Source organism: Sitophilus oryzae, unplaced genomic scaffold (genome assembly GCF_002938485.1).
Source record: "Sitophilus oryzae breed Bouriz unplaced genomic scaffold, Soryzae_2.0 scaffold_1167_pilon_pilon, whole genome shotgun sequence".
NCBI lineage: Eukaryota > Metazoa > Arthropoda > Insecta > Coleoptera > Curculionidae > Sitophilus > Sitophilus oryzae.
In genome coordinates this window covers 2,770,046-2,787,548 of record NW_022145801.1, presented here as the reverse complement: position 1 = coordinate 2,787,548, position 17,503 = coordinate 2,770,046, and the positions used below count along the sequence as shown (strand labels likewise).

The following is a 17,503-nucleotide window of genomic DNA, read 5'->3' as shown; positions in this document are numbered from 1 at the left end:
CATCAGGGACGTGCATATGGGTTTTCTCTGGAATATTTAAAAAAAAACATGTGCGCCACTGACTTTTTTTATATCAAAATTGGGTAGGCCGTTTAATGCCAGTTAAAAATTATCTCTGGATATTTTGTCGAATTCGGCCTCCTTGATGAGATAAACGTAATTTTATTAATCACAATTATTAATAAAATTTAAATAAAAAATATCTCATCAATGAGGCCGAAATCGACAAAATATGAAGATACAACTTTTAATCGACATTAAACTGCTTACACTATTTCGCTAACAAGAGAAAAAACGGTCAGTGGGGTACATGTTTTTTTTTAGAAAAATATTCCAGTGATAACCCATATGCACATATGCAAATTTTAACTCTTGGTGAATATGTCGACACTTTATTAGCTTTAAAATATGTCGCATTTATAGTAACTTTTACCCTCAAAATTTCATTCGAAACGCTAATAGTACCTACTTGGAAGAAAATTATATTAAATCGAAAAAATATTAAGATTTTAACACCCTGCAGCTACGAAACAAAGCAGAATCGGATCTACGTTGATATGAAAAATAAATATTATTTTTACGGGAGAAATCTCCCCACGAGAGAAGGCACATGTTTTATGAAACACCCTGTATAGATTATATTTACATTTATCACAGACAGATCAATTCGTCTATCCGACCCAGAATATAGAGATGCTGCAATAAAAAAAGCAAAAAATGCATTAAAAGAAAACCATCCACAAAAACTAATAAACAAAATATTCAAAGATAGACTCCAAAAATTCTTAAACACAAAAAACAATCAAAATCAAATAGAAAATAAGAAGATTAAAAAAGATACACGATATATTGCGCTCCCCTTCGTAAATGGGTTGTCTCAACAATTACAATGGTTACACAAAAAGTATAATATAACGATTTGTCATAAAGCACATAACTTGTTAGCTAATAATTTCTCTAAACTAAAATCTGTAACACCGTTAAACAAACGAAGCAATGTTATATATGAAATTCCATGTTCGAACTGCGCCCAAGTTTACATAGGACAAACTTCTCAATGGTTAGAAAATAGACTGCAGAGACTTTTCTGTAATATCTGTTGTATCGTCTTCTTGCACCGAATAAAATAACGCGGTTTTTATTTCGGATTCTTTTATTTCTGTGGCGTGTTCTGAAATACAACCGGTTATATCAGTTTTAATAATCTCGGACAAGCCCGAAAAATGTTTCCAATTTGCTTTAAACGTTTTTTGAATTTTCATATAAAAGTTTTAAATGCTCCGTATAATGAATCATATGAAATATCCCCTTAACGAAATGTGATATATCTCCTTATGAAATATCGGGACTATCCCCTTAACTTTTAAGCCTACCGAGCCTCCACGACTTCATGCGAAGGCAACCGGAGATTTCGCCTAAGCTCCGCCTTAATACGATACAACTTCGTCTTACGTCGCGTCGCTACCGCACAATGAGTTAGATAGAGACAGAAGACTGCCGTACGTCGTGCATCGACTCTGATAGTAGGCGATGTATAAATCGCCGAACAAAGGCACTCCAACGGTCAAAGTTATTTTGTTTTCTAACGCAGCGGCACAGTCAGCGATCGGTGTACGCCAGCGGCAGTGAATATGTTAATATACAAGACCACAAATATTAAAATAATATTGATTATTAAATCACACTTCCGTGTATTAACAGTATTTTTATAATAATGTAATGTAATAAATCGCTTAAATTCTGCAAAATCTTAGGTTAGGCGCCGCCTACCTTGCCTACCCTGACGAGCCGCCACTGCATTAAACTGCGTACACTATTTCGCTAACAAGAGAAAAAACGATCAGTGGCGTACATGCTTTTTTTTTTAGAAAAAATATTCCAGTGATAACCCATGTGCACGTCCAGTGAATATGTGGACACTTTTCTAGCTTTAAAATATGTCGTATTTATAGTAACTTTTACCCTCAAAATTTCATTCGAAACGCTAATAGCACCTAATAGTACCTACTTGGAAGAAAATTATAATAAATCGAAAAAATATTAAGATTTTAACACCCTGCAGCTACGAAAGAAAGCAGAATCGGATCTACGTTGATATGAAAAATAAATATTATTTTTCATATCAGTGAGAAATCTGCTCTGAGTGAGAAATCTGCCCTGAGTGAGAAAACTGCCCACGAGAGAAGGCACATGTTTTATGAAACACCCTGTATAGCGTTTAACGGGCCTTGGGAGTAGCAAGGTACAGCTTGCCATGCTAGAGCTGTTCGGTATACAACGAAGGTAATGTGGTTAGCACACACTATTCTTCAATTGTGAGTCAATAATATACAGGGTGTTCCATTTAAAAAAAAAATCATCCCGATCCACTCACACTTTTTTGAGCTACCCTATAGAAGTTAAAATATTTTTCTGAAATACATCCTAGTATATACTTTAAGTTTGCAGAACAAAATTCCCAATTTATTCTAGGAGCTACTACAGATGCCCGACGCACAACTGCCAGACATATATTACATTATATATATGTATACCATATATATTATACATATGCTGATTATTTTTACTGTTTTTGTAGCTATTATGTTTTATGACAAGACTATTGACTTTTCTCTATGAAATTCCTCAGTGCTTTTAGCTTTTATTTATTTGTATTTTTTTTTTGTTTCTATGAATTCTGAAACTACGCCTGTGCTGTTGACAAATTTTGAAAAAAAAAGAATTATATTGTTTGTGGTCAAATCAAACTGTATATGAACAAACGCTTTGTTTTTTCTTCCCCTAGGAGATGCAAGACCTTGTCGTTGGTGGGGAAGCTCCTGGTCAGGTGCTGGGGGGAATCCCCCCTAGCACTTGGCTTGGTCTAAGAATCTTGTCCCCATCACTCGCATTGGGGACGTCTACGGTCACTCATCGTCTTGTCCCTGACTGTCGTGGCCAGGGAATTGCACCAAGACATATAACGATACCGGGCGGGGCTACGGACAGCCTCAACCTTGGGGCATCGGGGGGCACCCCATTGTATTTTACCCCTTACTTCTACATGCGGGGCTCTGTAGAAGTGGACCGACTGTCCCTAGCGACTCATGGGAACACTATGAGATCTGGTAATAATAATAATAAAAACATCACCGGTGAAGCTGTGGGGAAACCCCCTAGCGACACTGGGAACAGTAACAATGAAAGTTCCAAGGGGTCAAACCCAAAGAGAACTACAGGAGAGGTGGCTGACACTTGCGTGAGACCATCCTCCGCAAGTGGCATACAAGCTACCACCTCCTCCAAGGGTCGGGAGCCTACCTCCTACATCTAAACCCAACAGGCGACACAAGCTACCGTTTCGTCTACCCGGCCTGGGTCGTAGCTCCTCGACTGTGAAGGACACGGGTCTCCGTAGGAAGTACTGGGACTGTATGATCAGTTATAACTCAAGAAAGGGGGACACAATAGATCTCTAAGGTCGCAGAGATTAACCCCCCTCCCACTTATTCTAAATTCTAAAACGCTTTGTTTATATTTTACTTGTACATATTAAGTTAAAACAAATCAATGTATTTGGTTAGTGTATCTTTTATGCATTTCTGTAGGACAACTTTTCAACATAATATTTTTTTTATTACTTTAGTAGCACACGAACAAGAAATACTCACCATTCTCAAGGGCAATCCTTCACCCCTGTTTACGTATTTTTCTCTGTAGTCGTCTTGCCACGTAGTGCCGTAAATGAAATCCTTCAAACTGCCCGTGGGATTTAAGGGACAGACGAGGGCAGCTCCTTCGTTCCAGAAATGGATGTCAAGGACGGGATGAATATATGGATGTTGTAAACCTCTGAAATAAAATGTTTTTAGTCTTAAGAAACTGACTCTCTGTTATTTAAATTACACAAACCTGTGTCAAAAATTAAAGATTTTATAAATTTGTGAACAAATTCAATGAATCGTGTTTTATACAGGGTTGTTCACCACATACGACACGCAGTATTGTAGCTAAACGATTAGATTTTTATAAATTGTAAGTTTTGGGTTCGTTGAAGGACTATTAGAGCTACAATTTAAAAATAGTTTTACAAGATACATAGTGTACCAAATAAGTAAAAAATATTATAGTTGTATTTTTTTAAATGGAACACCCTGTATATTATTCTATTTTTGGATTCTACGATTGAAATAAAGGTAAATTTGATTAAGGTTTATCGCACTTAAACCTTACCGTTTTTTAAATATTTTCAATTTTATGAAATTGCAGTAAAAATTTTAAGGCTTCTTCTCCAAGGGTATCAAAGTTTTTAATATTAAATATTTACTGACGATTATTTATTGATCAGATATTGTGTTGCAATAATAAAAAATTTACTACCTTATACAGAGTGTCCAAAAATGGATATTAAATAATTACTAGCTTTAAACGGCAATAACTTGTTTAATTTAAATAGAACACCCTATATATTTTAGGTGAATCAGATGCACAATATAATTGTCTATCAAATTGTATTATACCATTTTTACCCATCTCTTCAAGTTTTCGTAGAAAATGCATTTTCTTATAATTTAGACCTCATTTATCACTATACCCATTAGTGATGGGCAAAACTGTTATTTTTAGATAACAGTTGAAACTGTTATAGTTATTTATAAAAAACAGCTTAAAATAACAGCTTAAAAATAACAGGTTTCTTTATTTTATTGCTAAATATCTGAAAGAGTATGAAGCGGTCGCCGCCAGGCGTATTAACGCAGTTGCAAGTTGCTACAATGACATGCTCGGTGGTAGTATTTCCAGGGTGTCTAAAAATTTCTAAATATCGATTGTTATCTAAAATACCTCTCTAAAAACGGTCGTTGTTTACAAATAAGCGCTGTTTACAAATTGCGATATAAAAAAGCCAAAATTCCGCCACTCGTCTATACGTATACATTCCGATCTACCTACGCCTTGCCCCTCGATCGGCGTAGATCCTGAATTGCGTAGCAGTGTACAGGGTGCATCTCACTCGACGGGCAAGAAGCTCTTAGTTATAATTTTACCATTTGTGGTCAAAAAATAGCAATATAAGAAAATGTGTAGTATATTCTTCATAAGTAAACCAACTATACACTAGAGTTCGAATTAATTTTACACTTAAACTAGCGTGTACCCGCGACTTCGTTCGCGTCGAATTAATAATTTGTAATGGTGATGATAAAGCAAAGCAAGAATTTCTATTGACATACAAACTGGATAAAATTTTCTCACATTTGCCAAAAATAAGCTTTAAACGTCGAGCAGTTTAAGCAGAATCGTGGTTAATCAATTACTCAACTTTTTGGAACACCCTGTATTATTTTTTAAAAAATTTCAAAATATGTAAAAAAACAAAATAAATTATGCGTGTCCAAGCGTTTTCCCGAAAGACTAACCGTTTTTTAAATAACAAATATTGTAATATTTGAGGGGCGTTTTCACCCTCTTGGAATTTAAGATTCGAGAAACCCCTCCTTATCGAACCTCAACCCCACAGTCAATCCGTTTGCCAAAAATCAGCTTTAAACGTCAAGCAGTTTAAGCAGAATCGTGATTACTCAATGGTCACATTTTATGAAACACCCTGTATATATTTTTAAAAAATCTTAAAATATGTAAAACAACGAAATAAAATATACGTGTTTAAGAGTTTTTCCGGAAAACTCACCGGTTTTTAAATAAAAAATATTCTAATATTTGAGGGTGGTTTCACCCCCTTTGAATTCGAGTTTCGAAAAATCCCTTCTTATCGAACCTCTACACCCTAAAGTCAATCCGTTTTCCAAAAATCAGCTTTTTACGTCAAGGGCTTTAAGCAGGATCGTGATTAATCAATGACCAGATTTTTCAAAACACCCTGTATACATTTTTAAAAAATCTTAAAATATTATTCTGAAAATTTTTCAGAATAAATAAATACCTAAATATTGAAACTTAATAACGTACTGAAACATACAGCGCCATAATATCTCGACCTCCGCCCGTTATGCTCGTAACAGGTTGAAAAACAATATATCTAAAACAACTGATGCGTTATTCTCCAACCTGTTTCGAACTTCCATCGACAATCGACCGATGCAGCAGCCTTCCTTTCCCACTCCTGTTATCTCGACCGCCAGGCGTTATGCCCGCAACTGTTTCAAAAAACCTGCTTCTTTTATATCCTATTATTTTTAAGCTGTTATAAGCGCAATACGACCGTCGACGGGATCGACCGAAGCAGCTACGTTCGCCGTAGCGCATTCCCCACTCCGTTGTCCGTTGTCTCGCCGCCTGTATCGATGGTTGACGAAATAACAGGTTTTCCATCCATACTAGTTGTTTTTTGGAATTGCTTCGAGCAGCATAGAATTTCGGGGCGGTGCAGAGCGCCGACTTCGTTTTTCGTTTCACGAGCGGCCGATCTCTACGTGTCGTTATTTTATATCTGTTATTTTTTAGAAGTAGTAACGGTTGCGTTATGTTATTTCTAAATAATTGTTATAAAATAACAGATAGTTAAATAACAACCCATCACTAATACCCATGGAATATTGACATTTCAGATTTTTTTAAAGCAACATATATGTACAAAATGTATTGCAAGCCCATTGGTATACAAAAAAAAATATTTAAATCTTTTTGAAAGAGTATACCAATTAAATATACATATCCATTATTTCCGACCAAAAATTAGTTTTAGTTTAATTAATAGAATAAGGTATATTGATAAATGAGGTCTAAATTATAAGAAAATGCATTTTCTACAAAAACTTGAAGAGATAGGTAAAAAATGCTATAATACAATTTGATAGACAATTACATTGTGCATGTGATTCATGTAAAATATATAGGGTGTTCCATTTAAATTAAACAAGTTACTGCCGTTTAAAGCTAGTAATTATTTAATATAAATTTTTGAACACTCTGTATAAGGTATTAAATTTTTTATTATAGCAACACAATATCTGATCAATATATAATCTTCAGTAAATATTTAGTATTAAAAACTTTGATACCCTTGGAGAAATAAAGCCTTAAAATTTTTAGTGCAATTTCATAAAATTGAAAATATTTCAAAAACGGTAAGGTTAAAGTGTGATAAACCTTAGTCAAATTTACCTTTATTTCAATCGTAGAATCTAAAAATAGAATAATATACAGGGTGTTCCATTTAAAAAAATACAACTATAATATTTTTAACTTATTTGGGACACTTTGTATCTTGTAAAAATATTTTTAAATTGTAGCTCTAATAGTCCTTCAACGAACCCAGAACTTACAATTTGTAAAAATCTAATCGTTTAGCTACCATACTCCGTGTCGTATGTGGTGAACAACCCTGTATACAGGGTGGTCCGAACTGTATTTCGGAAACTTCAGCAGCATATTCTGCAGATAAAAATAATTTAAAAAAGTTCGTATAAATGTATGTCCTATAATGTCTAGTTTCGGAGATACAGGGTGTAAAAGTTTCATTTTTATTTCGATTTTTTCCAAATAATTTCTGAACTATTATGACATGTTGCTCGTAGCGATTTTTACCAAGAGACATTTTTACGTAAAAGATCACGGAAATGTACATTTTTTACTCAGTAGTTTTTTTATGCAGGTACGGACGAAAAATTATTACTCTTCAAAACACAAATTTCCGATGTCAAAAAACTCCCAGACATCAATTTTCATCCAAATATTGACGTTACTTCAGAAATTATTTGAAAAAAATCGAAATAAAAATGAAACTTCTACACCCTGTATCTCCGAAACTAAGCATTTTAAGACATGCATTTATACGAACTGTTTTACTTATTGTTATCTGCAGAATATGCTGCCGAAGTTTCCGGATACAGTTACGCAGTTTTTGATATACAGTTCGGAGCACCCTGTATATTTTTATATATTTTTTTATTACTTAGAAGTTGATACCAGGGATAATTTCATCGATTTTTAGTAATTCGTTGTTTGTAGTGAACTTGCAGCGAGAAGAAAGAGCCAAAAATTACGTTTCTAGATAAACACACACAATTAATTTTCTGCACTCCAGCATTTTAATTTTTTTGAATTTGATAATTATTTTTCTGATATTATATATGTGCGACATTTTGGGCTTAATAATCCATACTAGTTTTGAACTTTTTCTAGACGTTTTATTATTTTTTCCTTTAAAAGGAATATAATAAAGAAAAAATATTTAGAATTAAATAAGTTTAATATAATTTGTAACAGAAAGCACTAAAACTAGTAGTGGGAACTATCGAATGAATACTATCGAAACATTCGATAGTTGCAATTCATTCGAATAATTCGATAGCTAGTAAAAAAACATTCGTTGAAAACTATTCGAATAAAAATTATCGAATAGATGCGTCATCTGCCTTGAAATATTGTATTCTAGTAATTCGGCAGCAAAAACCATTCATTTATAAAATTCATTCATTTATGAAATTCATTTATTCGTCAGGATCGATTATAATAAAATATTAACTGGATTTTAGTTGTCGCCCGGCGACATAGGTTTCTTTCCGAGAAACCCGACAGCGGTCGGTGGCAATGCTATGAAAAAAGCCGGCATCTTTGATTTTTTGCGGAGTCATATAAAGATAAGGACACATTATTTTTTTATTGAGGTGCTAGTATTTACACAGAAAATACATTATGAAGGGCGCTGTTGCCATATATTGGTATTAGTTGATATTAAAGGATATTAGCAAAGAATATTATTGTTTGGCTTTAGTTAGTTAGGGATAGTATGTCATATATTTTGCATTTTTTTTATTAACATTCTGTTGTTACACTGCAATAATACTTGTTATTTTGGATGTAGGAAAATGATGTTTAATGTTTTTAAGCAAAGACTGGTTTAATAAAAAAAATAATAACAGTAATAATTTGTTATACCTATTAACAACAAAATTTAAAATAATTTAATATAAACATTTTTTTTACGTAGTAGCAAAATATAAACATCAAATTAGATGTCAAAATTATTTATATTAGATTCTATTTAAAAATAATATAGTCTTTAAATTTTTTGGCAACGTTGGTTTATTAAATAATAATAATTACAGAACTAATTTGTTATATTAACAACAAACTTTCAAATCATGAAATATAAACATTTATTAATTTTCTAAGCATGCAGTGTAATGGAAGGAAAATATAAATAAAAAATTAGAAATCAAAATTATTAATATTAGGTACTTTATATTACTATTTAAAAATAATATTTATTTTTACTGGCATTTACTTTAAAAATAAATGAAATATTTCTTCGCAAAAACTACATGTAAGAGAATTAGCATAAACAAAATACAAACATCGTTAACTTTTTTTTTTTAATTGGCACGTGTAAAACTTTCGTCTTTTCTTTCCAACTTTCGTAAAAGCGTCAATTTAATTTTCACACCCCATAGTTTGAGTTCGATAACCCCATTTACTTAACCACATTACTTAAATATGATTATTAAGTTCAACTAATTCATATTATTAAAACATCTAAAATACAAATATGTATTTTTAAAATTAATTCTAAGTTCATCTCATCTCTCTTAAAATTGCTACTTCTCAAAATTTCCCATTAAAAAATAGACCAGATAGGTATACCATATAAAATAAAATAATTGAAAGATCGGGCTACGGAAAATCACACAAATTTTCGGAAAAATTTTGACACCTGCACACGCACACAATCGTCAATTAAAAAAAAACTACTATTTTAGTATTTTAAATATTTTATAGCACAGTATTTATAAGGTGAAGTTATAAAAATTTGGAAGAACTAGTAATGCACTGACGTACACAAAAATCAAACGAATAGTAAATTTCATTTATCAAAAGCATTCGATAGTCGTGGCTCAACGATAACCATTTAGTTGCACGGCGAGGTTGTCACATATGCTTTAGTATACAAATGAATGAATGATTTTATTCGAATAAAACCATTCGATAGTTGAAATCATTCATTCAGTAACCATTCGATAGTCTAATTCATTCGATAGTTCCCATAGCTAACTAAAACTTAAAAAAGATTTCATTATTCCTAAAGAGACCTAATTTATAAATCCACAAGAAGAAAAAAGACTCAAAGTCTCGGTCTCTTCGGTTGATTTTGTTAACGTTTAAACATATCGGATCTAATTTGAACTGCAAAAAAATACATAAAAAAGCGATATTTAACCTTTTCCTGGAGATGATTGATATGAACATAATATGATGTACTAACGAAAAGGTAAAGAACTTAAAAGAATGTTCGTCTAAAGACTTCATATGGCGTGCCGTGATAAGAAATATTTTAATAAGAAATTTATGATCTAACAAAAAAAAACTTCAAAGTTTTTATATTTTTGGAATAAAAAGAATCACGGAATTACTTTAATATTTTCTTGGTAATGCATTTAAAATATATTATTTTATAAAATATATTTATTCATATTAATTTTATATGTTCTCAATATATGTACCAAATATTTAAACCAAAATGTAGGAAACATCTTAATTGTATTTGAAGGGTCCAGGGGAAAACATGATAAGCGCCATTTCACTAATTTTATAGGAGAGCACACGGCTGGTGGTTATCAAGTTCTTTCCGTATATTCTATATTTTTACTAGGCATATATCATAGGATTTAACAACTTATTGCCCTGCAGAGGTTATATATTTGTAAGCACCGGTGAAACCTACTATAATATTATAAAATCCTTAAATTAAGAAATTAACGCCTATCAAGTTATTCCCCTGGACCTTTCACTTATACATGTGAGATTTAGCCCTTTATAATTTAGGGAATGACTCTAGATATCATGTAACGGGAGATTGATAGGTTCAGAGAAATACTACGCTCGGTATAGTTAGTTGGTACGCAAATCTAGAACAGGCAATTGAGAATGTCGGGTCGCCTCTTAACAATCTTGAGTTCTACAAGGGTATAAAGGAGTTATTATTATAAAGAAAGAGATTTCATTATTACTAAAGAGACCTAATTTATAAATCCACAAGAAGAAAAAAGACTCAAAGTCTCGGTCTCATCATTAATTGAATTGTTTCGAACAATTGAATGTTGAAACCGAGACTATGAGTCTTTTTTCTTCTCTTGGAGGAAGTACTAAATCAAATTTTGTAAACTCCCCAATTTAGTCGATAACTGGTCCCATTTAAAAATTTATTTAGTGAGATAAAATATTGAATAATCAATTTTATTATAGAGAAACATGTAAAGCCATTAAATTACAAGCCATATAATAATATTTTTAAAAAAATTAATTTAAAACTAAAATAGCAAAATTTTTTATTTAACCCTCTGGCACGGCACTGGCCAAAAAGTTTTGGTGTCAACTGGTAATAATTTGGTTCCTGGTGTTATTGGTTCTTCTATTCTTTAGTCATTGTTACCGATGGATAGATTGTTATTGAAGTGAAAGTTCTTTACGCGCCATGAAAGTAAAAATTGAAGGCCATGACACACGAGCTCGCGAGAGGAAAAAAAGTGCTAACGCTCTAGGAGCATTGTAACTCGGGCCCTATGTGAGCTAAAGGACTGAAACTCGGAATGTAGGCATCTTCTCATGATATTTTTGACGATATTTCGTGCACTACGAAACCACATCATCAATGAGTCAAATCAAAAAATCGTCCAATTTAAATGGAATTTGGTACGTCTATAGATTGGACCAAAGCCAACTTGACCGTGTACGACACGTGTCACTGTGACAGTTAGTTTTGACATAAGAAACGTCAAATGTTGATGTCGTCCGATCGCGACCAAATTTGGTGGGTAGACTATGTGAGCGACGGTGCATACGGTCCCACCCTGCAAAGTTGGATACGAAGTTTCGTTTACATCTTCATCAGGGTGGGATTAAGGATTTGATATTGAAGAAAAATGTGGGTCGATTTCGGCATAATTGGGGACGGGCTACAGGATGACGTACTCGACGATTCGAACCGATGCCTCTAAATAGACGAAATAATCAGGTTTTTTTCTTAATTATGGGTTGATTGGAACCAAACTCGGCACGTGGATAGAGGTACCCGAATGGCACACGGACAGACAGACAGACGGAAGTATGTAGAAGTTTCACTTCAAATATGCGCACAAAGTGCACACACAATTTATTTCAATAATTATTCTTTTATTTGTATGAGAAGTGGTAGCTTTTATTAAGTGTTACCTAAAAAGTTCTAGGAAAACTTCTCTAATTTGCGGAGATGGAGTAATTGGACAGGTGGACGGCAATGGTAACAACGTAAGCAGTCTTTCAGCGCCAATGTTCAAATCGTGGACGGTAAACCTGAAAATGAACATTAATTTAGTGTTATATTCCGTGATGCTGCACTATGATTTCTAGAAGCTAATTTTTTGGCCAAAATACATATTTTAGACTCACTGTATATGGACTTTTTTTGTAAGTGGAATGCAAGCAGATATACAAATGAAGAAGACCACAAGCATATATTTTTGACTAGTTTTCATTTTTATTCCTTATCAGCATTTATATTCAGACGTTTTAGTGAAGTATTTGTGCCTATTCAGTTGTTTATTTTCGGAAGAGTTTTGGTGAATATTAAATGATATATTTCAGTGGGATATAAAAACGGATTCCCAAGTAGCATCTATCTGACTTCGAACTAAATCTGCCCTGAAGCGACGTTAGACTTTGTGCAAACTTAGGTCGGGTGCTGGTGATACGACCGGTGACTTCGCTTTCCTATTAAAAGCGACGTCGTTGGATCCGAGTCGGTAAATCCAACGATCTGTCGACGTACAAAATAACAACGTACCATTTTTATTAATTTCCCAAAGTCGTTCCCACATTGGCTTGCACGACGTACATATACTTGAACTATTTGTTGTCAATGTATGTACATGTTGTCAATGTATGCACATAATATGTTCAAGTATACATATACTTGAACTATATGTTGTCCGAATAGGATACGTCTCACTGACAATCCCTAAAGTAACGTCAAATTATATTTTGTTGTATTTTATGTTCATATTTATAACCTAATTTACGTATCTCTATTTACGTCCGTAAATACAACCCATTAAGTAGCATTTGCGGCCTAATGAACATCATGAACATAACCTAATAAAAAGTTTTTGTAAACAAACTTAATTTTTTTTATTATGCCTAAAAAAACACTAAAAAGGCATTTAGACATTCATCTACATTTTACAGAAAGAGGTCAGGGCTTTTGCAAAATAATAATAGTAGTATCTTGTACTAGTAATATCTTGCCTCCACCCACGAATATTTTTTATCCGGAAGAGATGCTGCATTACACTGGTGCATCTTAATTTCATTTTTAAGCTTAAGAAACCAGCAGACCCCATCCTCCTCCCACATGTGAGGTACTGGTTCCAATTCTTTTAAATTTTGTATATATACTATCTTAAAAAAGTGGCTGCCCATTTTTTTAAGGAGAAAACAAAAACTAAAATATAGTTGCACAAATCCACAAATCACTGATACGCAAAGTGAGGTTACGTGGCGTACGTTGTAATTATATACGTCATAATACGATTGCCGGTCGTCCGGTTTGATGACTTCGGTCGTGTGAGACGACTAATGTTGGAGACCCGGTCGGAATTGGTATATTAGTAGTTCATATTAAGTCGGACACAGAAATCCGCCATTCTTAACAAGTATCCGATTGTCAGCCATTTTAAAATCGTTTTTTGTTTTTAAAATTTATATTCACATTCCGATTTCTAGTAGAATAATATTGATAAGGTTGATTTTGGGGGGAACCACAGTACAGTTTTATGATTAAACCAGGTAGAAAATAAAAAAAAATATTTTGCGAGTTACTTTTTATAGATATTTTTATTTCATAAATCTACCTAATTTTGAAGGCGCTCGTTGTTTTCCGGCGTATTTTAATCAGATATATCAAAAAAGTGACTTCCGTTGACAAAACCTATGTCTGGATTAATGATTCAGAATTATTATAATATGAAATTAGGTAGGCACTTATAGTTATATTCAAGGAGTTATTATGAATCCATTTGTAATTAGGTAGTTTGGTTAGGTTTTTATGTATTCTTGGTAGCGAATATGAAACCAAAAGTAACGTAAGTACTTAGCGACGAATTTTAAGTAACTAAAATCCAACGTAATATGACGTTGGTAATTGGTAGAATTACATTCCCTGTTAGGTCAGATACCGACGTCGAGGCAACCCGAATCTGTATTCCCCATTTAGGCGCAAATAAAGGTCGTCAGGCGGTCGAACCGACGTTGGTACCCGACGTCGGGTTTATTGAACGCGACGTATACCCGACGTTAGATAACGTCCAAATGCTACTTGGGTTACTGTTATTTTTACACTTTATGGTACGTATTTTTAAGAAATCACTAACAATTGCACATAAGAATCAGCGTCTATTATTATTTAATTAATTAAAAATAATGAGTTTAAGACAGAACATAAACAAAAAGCTAAAAGTTTAGTTTGACTTATAAAAAATTCTCCATGTTTCTCCATGCTAGATGTTATTGTAAAATTTGAAACAATCCTTTCTGAACATATCAAAGAAAAAATTGGCTGCTACTAGCTGCAACTTTTTTTAAAATAATTTTTTTTCAGCTATGTATCGATTGAAAAAAATAGATCTTTTGGAAAAATGGCTACAAGCGGCCGATAAAGTTGAGAAAAACGGGTATGTTTCAAATTTTGTAAGACAGAAATTTCAGAATAATTGACAAGAACTATCAGGCACAATGGAAAAAAAGATAAATCGCCTTTGTATAAACTTTGAAAGAAGATGGCAGGCGGCTTCGCGGCTTAAATTTTTTTTTAAAACAAAATGAAGACTGGTTAAAGGAGGATTTTATCCTTGAGTTAAATGAACCCCTTCCATCCACATCATCTGCCGGCCGCCCACGATTACCTTTTTCAGAGCAATCTTCCATAACCCAGAAAAGAACGACTTCAAAAGTTTCCGAGGAACATAAGCAGGATGGGGCTTTACTAGTGCATGCTGCAAAATACTTTACTTCTTGTGCAGGCTGCTTTGTAAATTTAGTTATCCTGCCGATGTACTTAGCCTAATTCGTGTACCTGACCTTATCGAAAAGAAGTTAAATGAAGAATTCGTTTGAAGTAAAGCATGGAAAAGAAGAGGAATACGAAGAGGAAGAGCAAGGAGAAGAAGAAATGCAAAAAGAAGAAGAGCAAGAAGATATTTCTAAAGAAGATTGTTTTTTGGACAGCAGTAATTCGATTGATCAACTTTCTTTTTTGGAACTAGATACAGAAGATGCTTCATAGATAAAAGTTAATCACACGTTGAATGAGAAAAATAATAATTAAAAATAACTTCATTTTATTAGCCTTTTATTATTTTATCAAAAACACAAATTTACAGTCAATATTTTCTATTAAATGTAAGTTGTTTAATTTTGGCCAAAAAAGTAGCTTCTATAAACCATAGTGTGCTGCAGTGCTGTAAGTAGTTTCTTTTGAATTTTTGTTTTTAAAACTGCGAAAGATGCTATCGATTAAAGTCAGCTTACCAGTTCTTCTCAGCTCTATGACCAATTTCGCCCAGTTGAGCTCTGAGTTCGTATCGTTCGCTATCCTCCAGGTTTCTTTTTGACAGCAACAAAACGCCATTTCGTATGGTCGATTCAGGCCTGTATTTGTCATTGCCGGCGTCGGTTTTTACGGCACTGTACTCGAATTTTGGTTGGGTTGATTGTCTGAAACATAAAAATTACTCTTTTAAATACGTCTATTGGAACAGATATATCTAGTTAAAAATATTTTAACGAATTAAAAGCATTGATATTAATGATCTAAGGTTGAATATTATATTGATCCAGAGATTGGGAATACCAAAATGTATGACCTGCAGTACAGTAAAACTACAGTAAGCACAGGCCGAGGTACAGGCATAGAAATAGCCGGGGAGCTGGCGACATATTTAGAGAACATATTTTAGGCAAGTTAGAACAACAAATAAAATAAAGTTTAATAACTTGTGAACCCAGAATCCTAAGTCTGGCTGGGGGGTTGGGGGTATTTCGCTACTGCGCAACCCATAACATTTGCAAAAAAATAAATCCAAAAAACATTCTTTAGGCAACTTGACATTTGTTTATGTTTAAATTTTAGCATCTATTTAACCTAGAAATAAGTGTGCCAGACTTTTTTTTCGGGTTTAAAGTGTAACCAGACCATTCCAAATATGTTTAATTATTATACCTGGAAAACATACTTTAGGCATTCTAAAATTTTTACAGCGTGTTTATTAGATGATATTAAAAAATATGTGTTAATTGCCAGACGAATTCAATGGGATTTAATACTCGCCAGACGCGAATAAAGATTTTAAATGAGCGCGTCAAAAAAGTCTTATGAGTATCTATAAGCGCCAGAAAGATAGTTTATTGAGACCCGTCGGCAACCGATGTGGCTGACGTAACAGTATTTTGGAGTATGTAGGTACTTCAAATTTTCATAAAAACAATTTTTTTTCGGTTTCATTTTAATTATTTGCAGGCTTTTAATTCAGAGATTATTTTGTTGGAATTAAGTTACCATGTACAAATATGTATTTATAAATTAAATATTGACGTGCATAGTGTAAATAGTTTAGAATAATTACTGCAAATAAATATTGTAGTAACTACTAATTTCGCTACTGACTACTAAATCACAATGGATAAAAAAAAAAGTTGTTAGTTTGTAAAAAAGTTATTAGTGACAAAGTTATTGTTTTTGATGAAGGCAGACTACAAAAATGCAAAGAATTTTTAAAAGTGCGCCAACAACATGGTTTAAAATTTAAAGAAGTGATTTTACCGTGATAACGTAGTCCCGATAAAAGGGTACCATGTACAGTGCTAAAAAAATAAGTATTCTGGAATTTTATTAAAGTACCTACCATTGTTAATCTTTCTAAAAAGTAAGTAAAAGTGCTTTACTTTTATGTTTAGGCGTTAAAATGACTTTTTTATATTGTCAATCAGGTCGCAAAAATTAATAATAATATAATATGTCACAAAAGTATAATAATAATTATACTTTTGTGACGTTTGAAAAAAATATATATTTTATATTATGCTAATTTTTAAAGAATTATTCGTCTTTTTATTCTTTCAGATACAAAATACTTAAATTAAAAAGTCTTCTTATTGAAAGGATTTCAATCATACATTTTCATTAAAAAATGTTTCTTATTATTTATTCAATATTAGTTAGTTTTTTTTAAGTTTTTACGACTCCAAAATGCTGTTACGTCAGCCGCATCGGCTGCCGACCGGGTCTCAATAAACTATCTTTCTCGCACTTATAGATACTCATAAGACCTTCTTATCGCGCTCATTTAAAATCTTTATTCGCGTCTGGCAAGTATTAAATCCCATTGAATTTGTCTGGCAATTAACACATATTTTTTAATATCATCTAATAAACACGCTGTAAAAATTTTAGAGTGCCTAAAGTATGTTTTCCAGGTATAATATTTATTCATATTTGGAATGGTCGGGTTAGACTTTAAACCCGAAAAAAAGT

At 32.9% G+C, this 17,503-nt stretch overlaps 1 pseudogene; it reads right to left on the bottom strand.

The window, feature by feature from the left end:
- LOC115888675 overlaps nt 1-17,503 on the bottom strand; it is a 49,189-nt pseudogene that overhangs the window by 10,977 nt on the left and 20,709 nt on the right.